General features: G+C 38.4%; 1 protein-coding gene across 2 annotated transcripts in view; it reads right to left on the bottom strand.

Moving 5' to 3' along the window:
* The window catches only part of ECEL1 (endothelin converting enzyme like 1), a 2,857,191-nt gene that overhangs the window by 684,901 nt on the left and 2,153,485 nt on the right, over positions 1 to 18,805 (bottom strand). The window lies entirely within an intron of this gene.

The following is an 18,805-nucleotide window of genomic DNA, read 5'->3' as shown; positions in this document are numbered from 1 at the left end:
ATTAGTGTAAATGTGAACACAGTCTCTAACATGCACATTAGCATGGTTAACCTTAATTTTAGACTAGGTAATGGCTGTGGATACAGCCATCAATTTGGGGCACGTGTTCTCGTCTGGAGGGGTAAATGTCATTTGGATAGAAATTAGCATATGAATTTGATAAAGAAAAGATTTCAGAATGGACACTGAACATACTATGAAGGACAAATGAAGAGGGCAGTAATCATTCTTATTGCTAGAGGGGATCTAATAATGATAGGAAATAAGAAGACACAATGATGGTTGATTTGTGGTAGTGAGGGGTTATAGGCAAAGGAAGAGAGTTATGCTGGCAGGCAATTATAATCCACCTAAAAAATTAAAATATACCAAAGAAGGTAGATTTTGCAGAAATATATGAGAATATCTGGTATGGAAAACGTGAATTCAACAGTAAGAACTCACAGAATTCATATATTATTCCACAAGGTGCAGTAACAGAGACAGAATGGATAGAAATTACATTTCAATATTTTACAGCAGCCTGAGTATTTAATTGAAAGCTTGGTACATATCCATTAACTATTTCAGATCATTCACCAATAAAAGCTACCATGGAGATGCAGGTTAATGACACTAACCAAACTCTTCACTGGTTATATCCCCAAGGGGTAGAAAATGACAGTTGTGGTGACCTTGCATAAAGGTGGTCTTTCTATGTACCCTGTAAATTACAGGCCTATTAGTGTCACTAGTATTATTTGCCAGGCATTGTAGACATATTATAGCTAAACAAATTAAAAGTGATGTAGGTGACCTTGTATCCATAGATGCACATCAGTTTGGCTTTGCAAAAGGCAGATTGTGAGTTCTTTGAAAGGTTTACTGTGGCCATGGATAAGAGGCATAAAATCCACACTGCTGCTTTAGAGCTGGGCAAGGCCTTGGATACAATCTCCCATGCATTAACCCACATGTGTCACAACTGTGGCATAAAGGGGCAAAGCTTGCACTACAGTCCAGGCAATCCAGGATCAATTAATGTCTCGAGCATCTGATTGAATGGCAGGGAGGCATGGGTGTTACCAACCTTGGTGGGTGGGTGTTTCTGCTCTGTCTCCTGTGATGATCCCTGGTGGAAGTTGGGGACGTCACACTAGAAGACATGGGAAAAAGGGAGGACTTGGGTGGGGACAAGGCTGAGCTGCTGTGAATGAATGTCAATAAGCTGCACATCCACTCTGCACACCCACCCTCTCAGACATACCACAAGGGATCAAAGGTAGAGGCAAAGCAACTGGGGTAGGTCATAAAAACTGAGCCTTCCAGAAGATGGAAAATGTCTAGACTTCCAGGATGTCTTCAAGTTCCACATCAGCCTTAGCCCTATATGAGGTAGTTATGGAGGTGGATGGCAAACTAGGCAATTGACATGGGACACTATGTTGGGAGTCATAGGATGATGCAGAAGGGAGAAAAAAATTAACTCATACATAGTTCGCTGGATTGGTATTTGTCTGGTAGAACCTATACCATTAAGGTTGTGGGTATTTGCTCCAGAAAGAAAAATGTCACTAATGGTATCCCACAAGGCTCTGCTCTGGGTGCCCTCCTCTTTGGTATATATTTATGTGACATAAAAGTCAATATCAGGGGACTTTGGCTATCCAAGTTTTTAGATGATTGTAAACTAGGGTCATTATCATATCCCATGATGATAGTCAAATTCTCCAGCAAAGACTGGACTAAACAAATAGTTGGTGTATTAATCATGGACTTGCCATTAACACCACAAAATGCAGCATAGTTTCCTTTGGTACATCTTGCATCACTACTGTTTAGCATATAGATAACATCCCACATAAATATGACACAATCAGCAGGAACTTGAGTACATATTTTAACAACAGACTTTCCTTTTACCACCATGTGTCTGCAGTGGTTAGAAAATCCTTCTACCTGGCACAACTTATCTTTTATGACATCTCCTCAAGATCCAAAGAAGTTATAATCCCTCTTCTTTCTTCCCTTTTTAGTCCCATCACTGAATACAATGCACACTTCAGCATCTACCTCACCAAGCACCTAAACCACCTTAAGGGAACACACCATTTCCTTACCAAAATCATGGAAAAAGAATATAAGAAAACATTGTTATTGATGGTGGGTCTTGATGCAGAGAAATCATTGGATAGTCAGTTGGAATTTAATTAGCAATGCAATGATAGCATTTGCATGCCATGAAAAATTAATAGGGTTAATTAGGAGCATGTGTGAAGGGCCAAACACAAGATGTAAAGGGGAGATGCTCCTTTCTGACAAGCTGAGTTTGAACACAGGAATCAGGCAGAGGTATCCTCTTTTGTTTTTGTTATATGCTTGATATTTAGAGACAATGGCAAAGAAAATAATGAACTCACAAATTCCAGGATATAAATGTTATGGCAATCTATTCAAATGTGCTTTATTCACAGATGAATTATTTTTTTACTTGATAAATCCAGAAAAAGACATTTTGATGTTGTGGAACATGTTGACATTTTCAGACAGTTTTCAAGACTTTTCAGGATATAAAATAAATGAGGACAAAACAAAGATTATAGTGGCAAACTACATACCCACACATGAATTTGGTTCAGCAATATCCATATTTATGGGAACTGTGACATCCAGCCAATAACCCACCAGACTGCCACCAATTAAATGACATCCCTTACTATCCTGGGTCAGTAACTAAGCAGCTTCAGTCCTCAGTACTGACTCCAATATGAGACTGTCACTTAAGTAATATTTCACAATTTTCCACTAAGAGCACAAAAGGAGCATGCTCTATTCTTCTGGGATTGGACTATACCTCTGTGCACCCACATGTATTTCTTTTTACACACTTCAGAGCAAAGTGCCCTAGTTTAAGGCTGCTGATAAACTCACACTCAGAATCTCACACATCCAAACACTTCTGAGAAAGCATGACACAGATTTTCAGCTGTGTCTCATTCGCAAAATAAATACAGAAACGCTGCTTCCAATCAGAGGGTTTCGTGCCCTTCAAAATGCGTGTCTAACTATGAAACTTAATTATCAAAATAAATGATAGCTATGGCCAGAACAGCCAGGGTGACCTGGGTTGTATCAAATAGGTAGAAGCATTCTCTAATCTCTAAAGAAATACACTGGTTTCTAGCCACAATGTAAAATAATGAAAAACATTTAATAAGTAAAAATGATTACAAAATTGAAAATCAATAACTCTCAAAGAGCATTAGAATTTAGTCCCCAGAAATGTAAATCAAACTACAAGACAGGAGTCTATTATTCAAGAAAAACTCTATCTTAATAACTACACTTCCCTGATCTAACTAAAGAAATACTGTCCCTGATCTACTCTAAGATATAATGTAGGCTCCCTCTTATCCAGTCTTGATGAGACTGGACTTTAGGCTGGATAAACGAAGGGCTACTTAATCAGAAAATGCATATAAAATAGCATTTATAGGCTATAAAAGAGCTGGAATAACAGGATTTGTGTTACTATGCATTTTTCCTAATGAATATGAAGTCTAAATTCAAATGTCTGTCATTATTTAGCCCAGAGGAGGTATAAGTGTTGTTCTTCTCTGTTGTCTTTTGTTAGTGCTACAGAAGAAATTTGATGGCTGGGTTAAAGAGAGGCCAGATCAGAGGGAGTCTACTGTAATATCAAGGCCAAAGCAAGCTTATGGTTTCTTTGATGAGTTCCCTTTTTCTTGGTGTCTACTGACTGCTCAGTACTTGAAAAACTGCACAGTACTTGCCAAACTGCTCTCAACTGTCTAATTTCAAAATATAATAGTCAGCTGTTTAAATAAACTCTTAGCAACCAGGAACATTCCAATGATATCACTCACTGCTCAGTTGACTGTCCATAGCTTATACTTTAGAATGTCCCTCTCAATCATGTGCAGTTAGAACAGTATCATTGACAGATTCTTTAAACATTCTGCTTAAATAGGAAAACACTCAACATTTCAAAACTTAGTTACATTTGCACAAGTAGGCATGCTGGCATACAATATAATTTTAATTAGAAAATATGTCCAAATCTTCTGCCAGACATGCTAACACAGATGAGAGTGCTTTCAGTTACTTCACAAGAACATGACAAGATGAAGTACTTTGGATTAAACAGGATGCTATTGTGGCAGCTAAGCATATCTGGGAAGAGACTAAATAAAATATAATATAAAAATTGAGACGTTAGAAACTCTTAACTATGGATAGTGAAAAAAGTTTTTAGTCCCTTTAGTTTAATATACAAGTCAGAAGAATTTGTATCAACCAGAAGAGAAGTTGTGGATGATAAATTAAGAGTTAAAGATTTTTTTCTATGAAGGAAAGCAGGCAAGGGTTACGCAGGATAAGGTGAGGTAATTTAGGATTACCTGATTTTTACCATTATCAAATGCTGCAAGGAAGTAACTAATTATTACAACTACTGTAACAGAATTTATTGTTTTGATACACACTGATATATCAACACACACACACTTTATTTATACACACATTTATACAACCATATATATATATATATATGTATATATATATATGTATATATATATATATATGTATATATATATATGTATATATATATATATATATATATATATATGTGTGTATATATATATATATATATATATATATATATATATATATATATATACATGTGTGTGTGTATGTGGGTTCACTTTATAATCTTGGATTCACTTCATAATCTCAAAATACTGAAATATCGAATTTCAGTATCTCATGACTATAAATCAAAACCCCAAAACTTTAAAACCGTGAACTTTCAAACCACGAATAAAACACAAACAAAACACTACGCCACACAAACACAAATACACCTACATGCCAACACTACAAAAAAACAAACCAACACACACAAACACAACAAAACTAACACAAACACAAATAGTCTTGCTAAAAGCAGGGGGGGCAAGCCCCCCACACCCTCACACTTATATATACTAACTCTGAGGTAGCACTAAACACACAAACACATAAAACTCACCACTACACACACACACACACACACACACACATACACACACACACACACTAAAATCCCTTCTCTTCATAATGGCAAATGCGACATTTCCGCATTCGCTATTATGCAGTTTTGTGTAACTGTACATTCGACATTTCAGTATTTAGCGATTATAAAGTGTAACCATGTGTGTGTGTCTATACACACACACACACACACACACACACACACATATATATATATATATATATATATATATATATATATATATATATATATATGCATATATACAGAATGGTCTGATTATGATATGGGAGTTATTCAACAGAAAGAGAGAATATAGGCTTTTTGATGCAGGTTCTTAAGGAAAATAACAACTATACTGAATATTATATTCATAAAGTAGCAGAAAGTACTGTAAGAATTAAGTCAGCACTTATGGGGAAAGGAAATTTTACCAAAAGGGATAACGGCAAGTACGTGTACAAAAGAAAAGCAAGAAGGGGTTGGAATTTACTGAAGAAAATTAGCAAAGCAGCCATGGTACTGGAAACAAACAGCTAGACAGGGAAAGGTAACAAAGTGGGGATGAGGCAGAAGTTGGGACTGCAGTTTACAGACTGCTTTCCCTGTAGGAGTTGATAGTATAGGCAAAGATAAAGGGATGGGGGAGTGCTATGTGAAAGATCAGCTCTGGTAGAATTTTTAGTTAAGTCTAGAAGAATACTGCATGATAACTATAAAAATCAATCAGAGGAGGTTAGAAAATGTTGGGAAGACTGAATAGAAAACTAATTTATTATGGAGCAATGGTAGGACATGACTGTATTACTAGCTCTTGAATCCCAAGTGCTCAAAGACTACCATGTGGAGGGCCTCTACACCCCTGGAAGGGTATTACTTACACAATACTACACCCACTATAGAAATTGTTTAATTTTTGTTTATGTTTTTAACTGATATATCTATATATCTATCTATATATATATAAATGTATCTATCTATCTATCTATCTATATATATATATATATATATATATATATATGTGTGTGTGTGTTTGTGTGTATATGGATATATATATATATATATATATATATATATATATATATATATATATATATATATATGGGTCCTATTTGTATTGTCGAAAGCACAGTTCATTGAACCGTACTTTATCGAACACACTTTAGCGAAAGTGCATTTTGTCAAAAATGCTCTTTCGCTAAAGAAAAAAAAAAAAAACATGCAGTTTGCATGTACCATTAGTTGTACATCAATGTATACTGTTGATGTACAACTAAGTAAACTCCTGTTGAGATTGTGGTACAGTGGGGATAAGGGAATATTCCCTTTTCCCCAATGTAGTGCAATCTCGGAGTGAGAATAATAAAGTAAGGGGGTGTGGGGGCACAGCCCCCCACATAGGGGGTGCAGGGGGGCTTGTTCCCCTGCATAATACTGTTTAGTTTACTATTTTTTTAAACATTTTACTGTTTTTGTTCTGCAAAAGTGCATATTCGATATAATGCACTTTTGCGGAAGTGTTTTATCGGAAATATTGTTCAATGAACCATATGTTCGATAATACAACCGTAGACGAATATATATATATATATATATATATATATATATATATATATATATATATATATATCATATTTTTTTTATGTTTATGCAAGGGGGCTAGCCACCCTGCACCACCCCACACCCTATGCTAATTAAATATTCCAACTCTGAGATCACACTACTCTGAAGAGAACAGTAAATTTCCCATTCCTTGCTGTACTGTGATCTCCACTTAAACTGTTCGAAGTTTCAAAACGTTGATATTATAGTCTCAACCATATGAGATTCGAAGTTTTGAAACTTCAAGCTTCTAAAGTAGACCCATATATACAAATACATACATACACACACACACACATATATATAGATATATATATATATATATATATATATATATATATATATATATATATTTTAAATAATTTTGTGTAAAATAATTTTATGTAAAATAGTTCAAACTTGCACCCCAATCACAGTACTACCACAGGTCTTATTAGCTTTACCAACGGAGTAAACCAACATCGAAACAATGGTAACTTAGTATGCAGTGTATTCCTAGATGTCTTCAAGGCCTTCAATGCTGTCTCCCATCCCAAACTCCTTTCTACTCTCTCCAATCTTAATCTCAGCCACTCTACACTAGCTTGGGTTCAAGACTATCTAACCAACCACCAACAAGCAGTAAAATGGCAAAACTCCTTATCTCCCTTCCTACTTGTCACCCTAGGGGTCCCCCAAGGATGCATTTTTGGACCTCTTCTTTTCAAAATATTCACTAACCAGCTCCGCAAAGCTACCCGACATGCCACTCTACTCCAGTATGCTGATGACTCCACTCTAATCACTCCCTCAACTCCAGGAATTGACATGAGAGTCTTTTACCACTGTTGAAACCTGGTTCACTAACTCAACTAATACCTAACCCCAATAAAACACAGCTAATGATATTCTATCCCACTAGAGCCATAGACCCAATACCAACATTCACAATATTCTCAGCTAATAACATTGCTATCACACTTGTCCAATGCACCAAACTTCTAGGGCTTATAGACTACAACATGAAATTTGATATGCACATTGCGCAGACAATAAAGAAAGTTCATCAAAAACTCGGAACCCTATATAGATGCAAAAAGTACCTCAGCAATGACAGTAAAGCCAACATCGCAGGAACCTACCTACTATACATACTCCTCTATGCCTCCCCCATACTCATCAACCTAAACAAAGCAGACTTTAATAAACTAAACACCTGCTACAATAAAATAGCTAGATTTGCTACTGACTCACCCTTCAGGACACATCACTGCATAGCAGAATTTCCCAACCTGCTCACATAAAACCAACTTACATTAGCCCACCAAATTCTGTATTATCCTGCTAGGGTTCCTGCTCTTCAAGCTTTACTTAATATCTAGTCTAACAAACACCTATTAAGATCCACTAATAAAGCACTGGCTGACACAGGCAAAAGCAACAACAGCTCTAGGGACTCCTCATTTTCCATTTCTGTTGAGAAAGCATGGAATACCATCCCCGTAGATAATAGGACCACTGAAAACAAAAATTATTTCAAAATACTCCTTCAGTCCCATTTACACAGTTCTTGGCTATGTAATTGTTCTGACCCTGGGTAGCTTCACTTAATTAGATCATGTTATACTTTAACCTTCTATGAAAGCCTGCAACAACTCCTTTCTATACTCTTACTCAATCAATGTGTGCTAACTGTACTAGCCACTAATGAATGTAACTAAAGGACTAAACAAAATGTCCTTTCACCTGTACTGTTTATTGTAACACACTGTGCTCCTTATATTATATTTACTTTTTGCTCCTTTCTCGGCCTTGAAACTGTACCTTATAACTTTTTGACTCTGTACTGTACTTTATTAACATGTGTATTGTGTTTACTGAATTTGCTGTACTAATCTTTGTGGAGCTTTTCTCGCTGGGCCTCCGCTGAAAATGGAATCCATGACCAGCCGGACATTCCTGGAAAACAAATGTAAAATAAATAATATGCTGGTAAATAATCGGGGGTTGAGGTCACTAAATAATGAGTTACATCTGAGTTTCAGACATTATTACAGGTCTAAACAAATCAGGGGCAAATCTCAACAGAATTATGGACAAATGTAGAACTAATCAGGGACACTTTTAAAATATTAGTACTATTAATTTTAGAGATTGACTTAATAAGAGAATTTGAATTAATATACATTTTTTGAAGTAAAAAGTCTGTAACTTTATTTATTGTCATTGCTTATTAAGTGTAATTCACCCCCTTTTCTCCAAAAGTCTCCAGATTTTTATGAGGGGGTTAAGGGATACAGAGCTAAAATCTGAGTCAAAATCAGGGGTGCCCTTGAAAATGGGGACAGGTGAGAGGTATGGACTTTATATCCATCAGAGAATGTATGTTAACATAACTCATGCTATTATAGCAACTTACTAATTTTATAAAAGCAATGTTTATAATCTGTCCCTTCCCTATTGTTAAGCCTTTGTTATTTTAGGCTTTATCTGGATTTCTTTAGCTAAGAGGTTGAGAGGTATGCATAACCAGCAGCACCCATACACTTGCACAAGTAGACAGTAACATAAACACACTCATACACAAATTCACAGACTTTTCTACTTTTTTAGTATGCATTTGTTTTAATTTTACACTTGCTAAATAGCAAAAGTGCTGTTTGGCCAGCGTAAAATAATGGCACGATTGTTGTCACTCTCACTTTCATGCACGTATGTAGGCGCGCACACACACACACTTTTCTATTTTTTTTTTTTTAATTTTACACTTATTAAATATCAAAAGCACTGCTTAGTGAGCATAAAATAATGGTTAAAATAATGGTGGGCGTTAACTCTATTACAGTCCGAGCTACCACAGCACCCAAATATCCTGATGTGAAGCAGTGGACTCTCTTTCTTGTGGGCATTTCTTGTACATTAACACCCTGCTGGAGAATGTTTGTTCTTCAGTCAGAGTGCTGAAGTACAGGTCAACCATTCTCTAATATGATTTGTTTTCTTTTCTATTAACTCATTCAGGCATATAGTACATTTCTTGTATTCTTGTATTCTTCTAGTTCACATCCATAGCTCCTTATGGTATACAGAACATTTTGGGGTCTGACTTCTTTAATTAAGTAACTTAGCAGCAAATAATAAACAGTATTAGAAAGTGTGAGGAATTTTTCACAAAATGCCACTAAGACTGCTAATCTTGGATGCCCAGCTCTAGAGAAATTATTCAGATTTTTTTACTTATTATTTATATTTTCACATTTATGTTCATAGTTTTACAACTGACAGCCCTACATGTTATTAAGGGGCATTTTGTCATATGCCAATGCTGAAGAAAGGAAACTCAATAGTCAATGTTCGTTTATATCACACTATACCTGAAATATTGCTAGTTGTTTGTTAACGATTATGAAAAAAAAAAACAATATTCTCATATGTATTTAATATTTCAAACTCCAAGTGACAACTGATGCATGACATCAGATGAAGCCTTGGATATTGTTGAAGAAAACTATATTTGATATTTGGAGTGTAAGTTGCACATCTTGAGAAATATTTAGTGCTATTTATAATGCAAATTATATAATTAAGCATGTTTTCAAATTTATGTAAATATCTCACTAAACACACATTCATAGAGGAATTTCTTGTTTTATACTGAAACCTTATATCTGGTTAAGAAATGTTCTAACAAAGACATTAACCTGCTATGTGACATTAACAGAACCTGCCTGAGGGACAGACTTGTCTCCCAGAGGTTACCACACCTTTGGAACAGACTCCCACTTAGTGTAAAACAGAGCACCTCATTGGTCCTCTTCAAAAGCAATCTGGATGACTGGATGGGTAATCATAAATTCACCTCGGGGATTCCATCTGTATCTATTTCCTTTCCACAGACTTCCAAACATATCTTCCTTATTTTTTACCATGCCTCCTTTATTACTGGGCAGAACTGCCACATATGCAAAGTCTCTCTCTCTCGTCACACCTCTAACACTCCTCCACATTCCACTGTCTTTCAACATCAACGTTTTATGTTTCCTATCCCATTGATGCAATCATCTCATATCTATTTCCCTTTATTATACACTAATAACCACCCACATATCAACCATGTTTCCTACCATATTCCATCATCCAACCATATTTTAGTCTCTTTGGCACACCTTTCTCTCAACTTCTTTATCCCTGTCATTTTCGCTGCCCTACCATAATCTATAATTCCCACCCTGTCTGCCCTTTTCTTCACATTCAATTCCCTCATTTAAGGGTTCCTATCTTTCTGTTACTTTTCTGTTCCTGTCACATTTTCATCTTTCTGTAGATGTATCACCACTTTGAAATATAACAGCCAATCTACTTCCCCTACTTTACGCACTCTTGCATCCTTCCAAAACGGATAAAAACCTAACTGATGCCATTAAACTTTGATACCCTCAACATATTTTGCTCATTTACCTTTCCATTCTCTAAACTTTTCCCTAAAAAAATACTCTGATGGCCATTCAGCTTATCTCTAATCCCCTCATCCTTTTTCTCTCTGTCCACTGACACCCATCTCTCCAAATACCTACCCATTTCTATAGGTCTAATGGTAGGCTATTTCCCTCACATTTTACATAAAAATAACCAAGACATGGGGCAAACAAGGGTATGTTGAGAAACTTACAAGCTTCCCTAGCTATGAGGGACAGGTGTGCTAAACTAAGGCATGAATTTACAGTTACCCGTCCATTTGTCCAACATAGATTGCATTTCATTAGAAAAGGGTGAAAGATGTGCTTTTCTTTATCTGGAGTAGGAGATGATTTCATAGAGGCTGAAATCTCCAAACGTTCTATTTATTTCGCAAAACACATTGAGATCACTTCGGTGGATGTTTATGATACAACTCGGCTTGGTAATATAGGGTCTGTTAAAGATATTTATCAAAGGCAGAGGTTGCCTCTCAGCAGCATAGCTGGCCTTAGGCATAGGCCAACTAGGCGACCGCTTAGCTTGCCACTATAGCAGTGATGCTTTTCCAGTAACTATTTGATGTAAGTAGACCAGGATGGGTGCACCGGGTGGTGTGGTGGGGGGCACCATGGAGCCTTTTTGCCTAGAGCACCAGTTGACCTAGGGCCGCTCCTGCTCAGCAGGCTGTATAACACTGAGAAGAAGAACAAGGCTTTGAAATGGTCAGCATTGATTTTTACAATTTAGGCCCATCATTGTTTTAGTAATAAAATGTTGTGGTTATTCAAGTAGGGACAAGTATTTGGGCAAATATGTACCGAAAAGGACATTATACTCAATCACTGGCACAGTACAGCGAAAAAATTACATCCCTGGATTTGAACATAATACCTTTAGTTTTAAGTTTGTTTGTTTACCTTTAGATACAGGCCTTGTAATAAAAAAGGAATTCCATATAGAAGTGGATACATGATAATTAAAGGAAAGTTCATTGTCAACATAGGTTACCAGATCTCCAAGTATGTGATCACTTTTAGGTGTGTGCTTTTATTCTGTTTCTTAGAAAGGGAGTGAAGCTTGCCAAAGGACATAATTATATACTTCTTGGCATTTAGATTTAGCCCATGGTTTTGACAGTGGCTTTTTGTTTGGGACAGATCTTCTTGAAGAATCTTGGTGTAGAGTAGAAAGAGGTTCATGATAGCACCAAGTTTGTAGTCATCTGCAAACCTGGTCAGCCACAAACCTTTAACAATACCTTTGACTGCTAAGAAATAATTTCCAAAGAGAGATGGCCCAAGGACTGAATCCAGGGGTATACTGCTAGTGACAGGTCATTTGGAGGAGGTACAGCTCCCCATGTTAAATATCTGGGTTGTTTTTGAGCCAATTTGCTGTCCATTGAGTTTGACAGGGATTGATGTATAGTTGGGAGAAATTACCTGTGATACTGGAGTGTGGGATGGTGCTGAACCCTTTTGCAAGGTCTAGATATGTGCTGTGCACTGTTCTGTCCTCTTCCATTGCTTCAATAATTATTTCAAAGGAGTCAGCCAGGTTAACTAGGCAGGAACTGCCCTTGACAAATGTGAGATGGGTTGGGTCGAGAGTTTGTAGATTACCTATATTCATATACATTAATTTTATAATAATCCTTTCCATAGCCTTACAGATGAGATTGGTCAGGCTTATGGGGCTGCAGTTTTAAATGTTGACTGCTGTACTAATGCATTAACCACCAATAGTCCTACCTTCACAGACTAAGTCCTTTCCAAAAGACAGTTGTTCATAAGTGCATACACCAAGTGTGGGACCCATTCTGTTTTGCTCTCGCTCTGCTCAGGCTCAATTCACTACCCCCCATTTCCCACACAGCCCCACTACATCTACATTTATAATATCCAACCACACCAAATCAGTAATACGAAACCCCTCCCATCCAACTTAAACACGTATCCCTTAAGCTTCCATCATCATTTAGTTCCCTATTACTTATCACTTCTAGCTGTAGCACAGCCTTTCATCAGTACTTCCTTGTTACTTCCAGTGCTTATATTTAACCACTGTTTTTCATACTTCTTACATACTTTCTATCTATTCCATCATCAAACATATATTCCTTACACAACCCAGAATTTCTTTCCCAACCTACTTATCCTGTATCTGTCACTCCCAAATTAGGTAAGAATAGCAGTATGAATTGCTTAACTATAAGCTTGAGTCTGCTACTGCTATGTCTTTCTCACCTCACCTGTTAACAAAGGCACCAGATTCACACTATCGTCTCCCCAACTAAGTACCTACCAGATAAACATACACCACCTTAAGTTATTAACAGCCAATATCTATCAGGACACACTGCACCTCTATTTCAAACATAAACCACTAAATGTACCATCAAGTAAACTTACAATGACATTCCCTGCTAGAGCAACACTAAAAAATATTTAAAAACACTAGTCCAACACATATCAATCCTAGTCAGTGGTGATATTCACCCTAATGCAGGCCCAACAAAACTCATCTCAAAAGAAAACAAAGTCAATAGTACTGAATAAAATCAAATGCCACCTTATACATTTAGCAGCAGTCAAGTAACTTTCATTGCTTTAAATGCTAGAAGTATTTGTAATAAAATCACAGAACTCCATGGTTGGATAGCTATTTAAAAACCTAATATCCTAGCCATAAGAGAAACACGGCTACAATGAAATATTAGCAACACCAAAATATTACCACCAAACTATAACATAATTAGGAATGGACTGAATTCAAAGGAAAGGCGGTGGTGTAGCAATAATACACACAGCTTGTCTCAACCTAATCCCTTATAATGACCCTATACCACAATTCAATAACACAGAACTTATTACTTTCCTCAAACTAGACAAACACAAACAAATCTGTATCATTACCTTATATATTCCCCCAGGCAATAATATCAATGTATTAGAATACATTCTATACTGGACCTCAACGTCCATCCCTCATGAATCAATCATATTAGGAGATGTTCATATTAATTGGCTTGACATTATATCTACCTCCCCTAAATGTATCACAAGTCATTTTGGATACAAATAATTGATACAAACTCTAACATAATTTAGCTGCTGTTGTTGTATCTTTCGGCTTATCCCAGTTAGGGGTCGCCACAGCGGAACTCTGGTCCGCTAATGTCTGGAAGTGGATTTTTACGTGCTAAGTTACCAGCCCTGACGCACAACCTTCAACGAAGACATGCCCATTCACGCATGCCTCCACACAGAAGATGCTCTAGATGAGAATAGAACGCAATATCTTTCTGTGAGGCGACGACGCTACCGCAGCACCACTTAGCAAAAACTCAAATTCCCTACTAGACTGGCTCTTAGTATTTGATCCCACTAAATTTGGGTCTATATCACTTCCACGAAAACAAGAAGTTATGTACTCACCATAACGTTCAATGTATGTAGTCCATCCCGCCTCACGTTCTTACCCGTGGGTTCGGAGCCAAATATCGGCTCCGACTCGGCCGATTTTTACTAGCTCATAGTCTCTCATTGGCTGGGCTAAGAGGGTAGCCCATGGTGCACTGCTCCATATCCCCAGATCTAGTTTGCTGCAAAACAACATATGTATTCCATACACACCTCACATCCATATAAACAATCACTAATGAGAGGGACTCAGCAGGTGACAACCTATAGTCCAAATCCTATACTCCAAATCCTCCAGGCCGGGCGAAGGTGGGAGGGTAAGTAAGAATGTTAGGCAAGATGGACTACATACATCGAGCGTTATGGTGAGTACATAACTTCTTGATGTTATGTAGCCCTATCTTGCCTACATTCTTACCCATGGGACAGCGTCCCTAGCACCTACATCCTGGGTGGCTCATAGGAAAATACTCCTGAGAACTGTGGAACCAAAGGAAGATCTGCCCCTGGAGACCACGTCCAATTTGTAATGAGAAACAAAGGTGTGAGGAGAAGCCCAAGTAGCTGCAGCACATATATCATCCATTGACAATCTAGCTTAATAGGCTGTGGATGTGGAAATAGCCCGTGTAGAGTGTGCCTTGACTAGAAATGGCAAATTTTTATCCCCTGCCTGATAGATGAAATAGATGCAACTGGCCATCTATCTAGACAGCGTAACCTTGGATACCGGAGAACCCAATCGGTTTTCCAAAAAGGAGACAAAGAGTTGGTCAGACTTCCGGATATCTTTTGTCCGGTGTAGATAGAAGCATAACTGTCTATGTACATCCAATTGGTGAAATCTAAATTCTGTCTTGTTAGAGAAGTGTGGAAAGAAGACTGGCAGCTCAATGGACTGATTCATGTTAGACACGGAAGACACTTTAGGAAGAAATGATGGGTTTGGTCTAAGAGAGACCCTATCTTTGTGAAAGATTAAATATGGGGGTTTGATGGAAAGGGCTTGAATTTCCGAGACCCGCCATGCTGAAGTGATTGCTATTAAAAATGCTGTTTTCCATGTTAAGTATTTTAATTCACAGGTAGCTGCAGGTTCAAATGGTGGCAGAGTAAGAGCTTGAAGAACAAAATTTAGATCCCAGGGCATGAAGGGTTCGGACACTGGGGGACAAAGCAGCAGGGTACCTTTAAGGAATGCTTTGCATAGTCTGTGTGCCATAAGACTAGGTTCATTCGCTATGTGGAAATTCGATATTGCCGCCAGCTGAACTTTGATGGTGGCTGATGCGGACCCCTGATAGAAAAGCATTGACAAGAACTCCAGAACTGAATCTATTGGAGCTGTGTAAGGATCGATACCTCTAGTGTGAGCCCAGATGGAGAACCTTTTCCATTTGCTAGAGTAAATCTTTCTGGTGGATGGCTTATGGGAGGACGATAATATATGGACCACCTCTGGTGAAAAATTATGACGATTGACTAGCGATGGAAGTGGAGAGGCCAGGCTGTCAACCGGAGTGTCCTCGGAGAGGGGTGGAACTGTCCCGACATGTGTGTCAGTAAATCTGGTAGAGGGTCCAGAATCCAAGGAGTGTCCACAACGTATGGTTGGAGAAGGGGGAACCATACTTGATGAGGCCAATGTGGGGCAATCAGAATCATTCTGCTTCCCAAGGATTGCGCTTTCTGAATCACCCTTGAGAAATGGAGGAATGGAGGGAAAGCATAAAGCAGACCAGAGGGCCAATTGTGAACCAGAGCATCCCTGGGTGATTCCCCCTCTGGGGGGATCAGCATGAAGTAGTTGCTGCATTTCGCATTGAGAGGGCTGGCAAAAAGGTCGCAGCAAGGCTGACCCCATCTGCTGAAGATTCACTCTGTAACCAGGCGATTCAGGGACCACTCGTAAGGCATAAGTATTGCTCTGCTTAGCCTGTCCGCTATTACATTGGTCTTCCCCGGAATGTGCATTTATTTATTTATATTTGCTGACCGGGAGTGTCCAACTGGACATAGGTCCATTTTCAGCGGAGGCCCGGGGAGAAAAGCTCCACAGTTAAAATAAACGGACAGTAGTTACATTGGATTACATAGCGATTAACAATTTACATAGCAATTACTTACAACATATTTACAGATGAAGAACATAGTACATCAGCAGACAACTAGAATCTTTATCTGTGAAGTACATAACACATATTAACAAATGTTACAAGAAGAAGTTCCTGCTGTATAATAAGTACTGGCTTATGAGCATCTGAGCTTGCTATAATCAAGGTAGTTAGTGGAGTGGAAAGAAAGGTAGTGGTTGGATGGGGAGGGTGATATTAGAGTGGGAGTTGCAAGGGCATAGCCAGCATGTTTTTAGGTGCGCTTTTAGTAAAGTTTTGAAGTGGGTGAATGATGGTATGGAGGTAATTGTGGGTGGGAGGGAGTTCCATAATTTGGCTATGGTGCAAGAGAATAGTGCTTCACCAGCAGAGTTATTGGCTTTAGTGATCTGCAAGTGATTTTTGTTGCTGGATCTTAGTGGTCTGGTGGTGCGATAGGGTTGGAGTAGATTCTGGAGGGATGGGACATTTAGTGGATGATTTACTAGTTTGTGGGCAAGTGAGAGTTGATACCATTGAAGGAGGTGAGGGAGTTCAAGCCAGCCCAGTTCAGCATGTGAGAGACAGTGGTGACTACGGTAGGATGCCCCTGTGCAAATTTGGCGATTTTGTTGTAGCAGATCTCTAGCTTGTTTAAATCGCATTGCCTTAGGTTGGTATATATTGGACAGGCATAAAGTAGGGTGGAGATAAGGTGGGAATTTGCTATTGAAATCTTTGCTGCTTTGGTGAGAAGTTGCTTATTTCTGTATAGCGCTCCTAGTTTATTGTGGACTTTTTTTATGGTCAAGGATATGTGAATGTCAGATTTCAGTTTATTGTCTATTTCCACTCCTAGCAATTTGGTGTGTTCAGTTGGGTATATAGTGGTGTTGTCTTTTGCTGTGATGTTAAAGTGAGAGTTGTTTTGAGCATGTTTGGTGGGTTGGAAGATGAGTAGTTTAGTTTTGTTTGGGTTGAGTATTAACTGGGCATCGGATAACCAAGTTTCAACAGAGGAAAAGGCTTCCTGTGTGACTTTTTGCAGTTTGGGTAGGGACTGGGCTGAGCAGATGATGGTTGAGTTATCTGCGTATTGTATGAGTGTGCCGTGTTTGGTGGCAGAGGCTAGATTATTGGTGAAAACAGAGAAGAGTAGGGGTCCAAGGATAGATCCTTGGGGAACCCCTATGGAGACAGGTAGTTGGGGAGATATGTCATTCTGCCATACAACGGATTGTCGGCGGTCAGACAGGTAACTCTGAAACCAGTTGGTGACCGATTGTGAGAAGGATAGGTTATTGAGGACAGAGATAAGTTGTTTGTGTGGGACCATGTCAAATGCTTTAGACAGGTCTAGGAAAGTAGCAGAAAGGAGATAGCTATTGTTTTTATGCTGAAGGATAGTGTTAGTAAAGGAGAGTAAGGCAGTGGTGGTGCTATGGTTTGGTCGGAAACCATGCTGAGTATTGGAAAGGAGGTTGTTAGTAAGGAGGTAGTCTGAGACCTGAGAGTGTATGCATCTCTCTAGTATTTTGGAGAGTGGAGAGAGAATAGCTATTGGTTAGTTCTGTGGAGGGTCCACCTTTGTGGAGGGGAATTATATGTAATACTTTCCACAGTGTGGGAACGTAACTTTCTGACAGAGATCGGTTATTCAAGATGGATACTGGGTAGGCCAGAGCATCAGCTGCGATTTGTAGGTATTCACTTGGGAGGATGTCTGCTGCTAATCTGGTGGGCTTAAGTTTGGTTAAGAGTTTTTTTATGTTGGAGATAGGTACAGGAGAAAAAGAGAAAGCAGTGGGGAGATTACTAGTTGAAGGTGTGGGTTGGAGGGGAGGGGGTTGTGTTGTTTAGCTAGTGATAGTAAGGTTTGTGTGAAGTGTGTGTTGAATGAAGTAGCAATATTTTCTGAGGAGTGAGGGATGTTAGGAGGAGGGGTACTGACTTTACCTGGGTAGAGGATGGAGTTTATGGAGGACCAGAATTGTTTGGGGCTGTGTTGAGAGGAGTCTAGGGCAGACAAGTAGTGTTGGAATTTGTCCTGTTTTATTAGCTTTTTGACTCTATTGCGCAGTTCTAGGAATTTCTGTCTAGTTGAGGGGGTTTTGGTTTTGCGCCAGTGCTCCCAGGCTTTATCCCTGTTTTTCATTTCTGACTTAGTGGTTTTCAGTAGACATGGGGAGGGTTGTGCTTTGATTCTGGAACGTCTTATGGGG

The sequence above is a fragment of the Protopterus annectens genome, chromosome 4.part1 (genome assembly GCF_019279795.1).
Source record: "Protopterus annectens isolate FY-2018-M chromosome 4.part1, PAN1.0, whole genome shotgun sequence".
Classification (NCBI taxonomy): Eukaryota; Metazoa; Chordata; order Ceratodontiformes; family Protopteridae; genus Protopterus; species Protopterus annectens.
The sequence above is the reverse complement of the archived record's forward strand: the minus strand, read 5'-3'. Positions and strand labels throughout refer to the sequence as shown.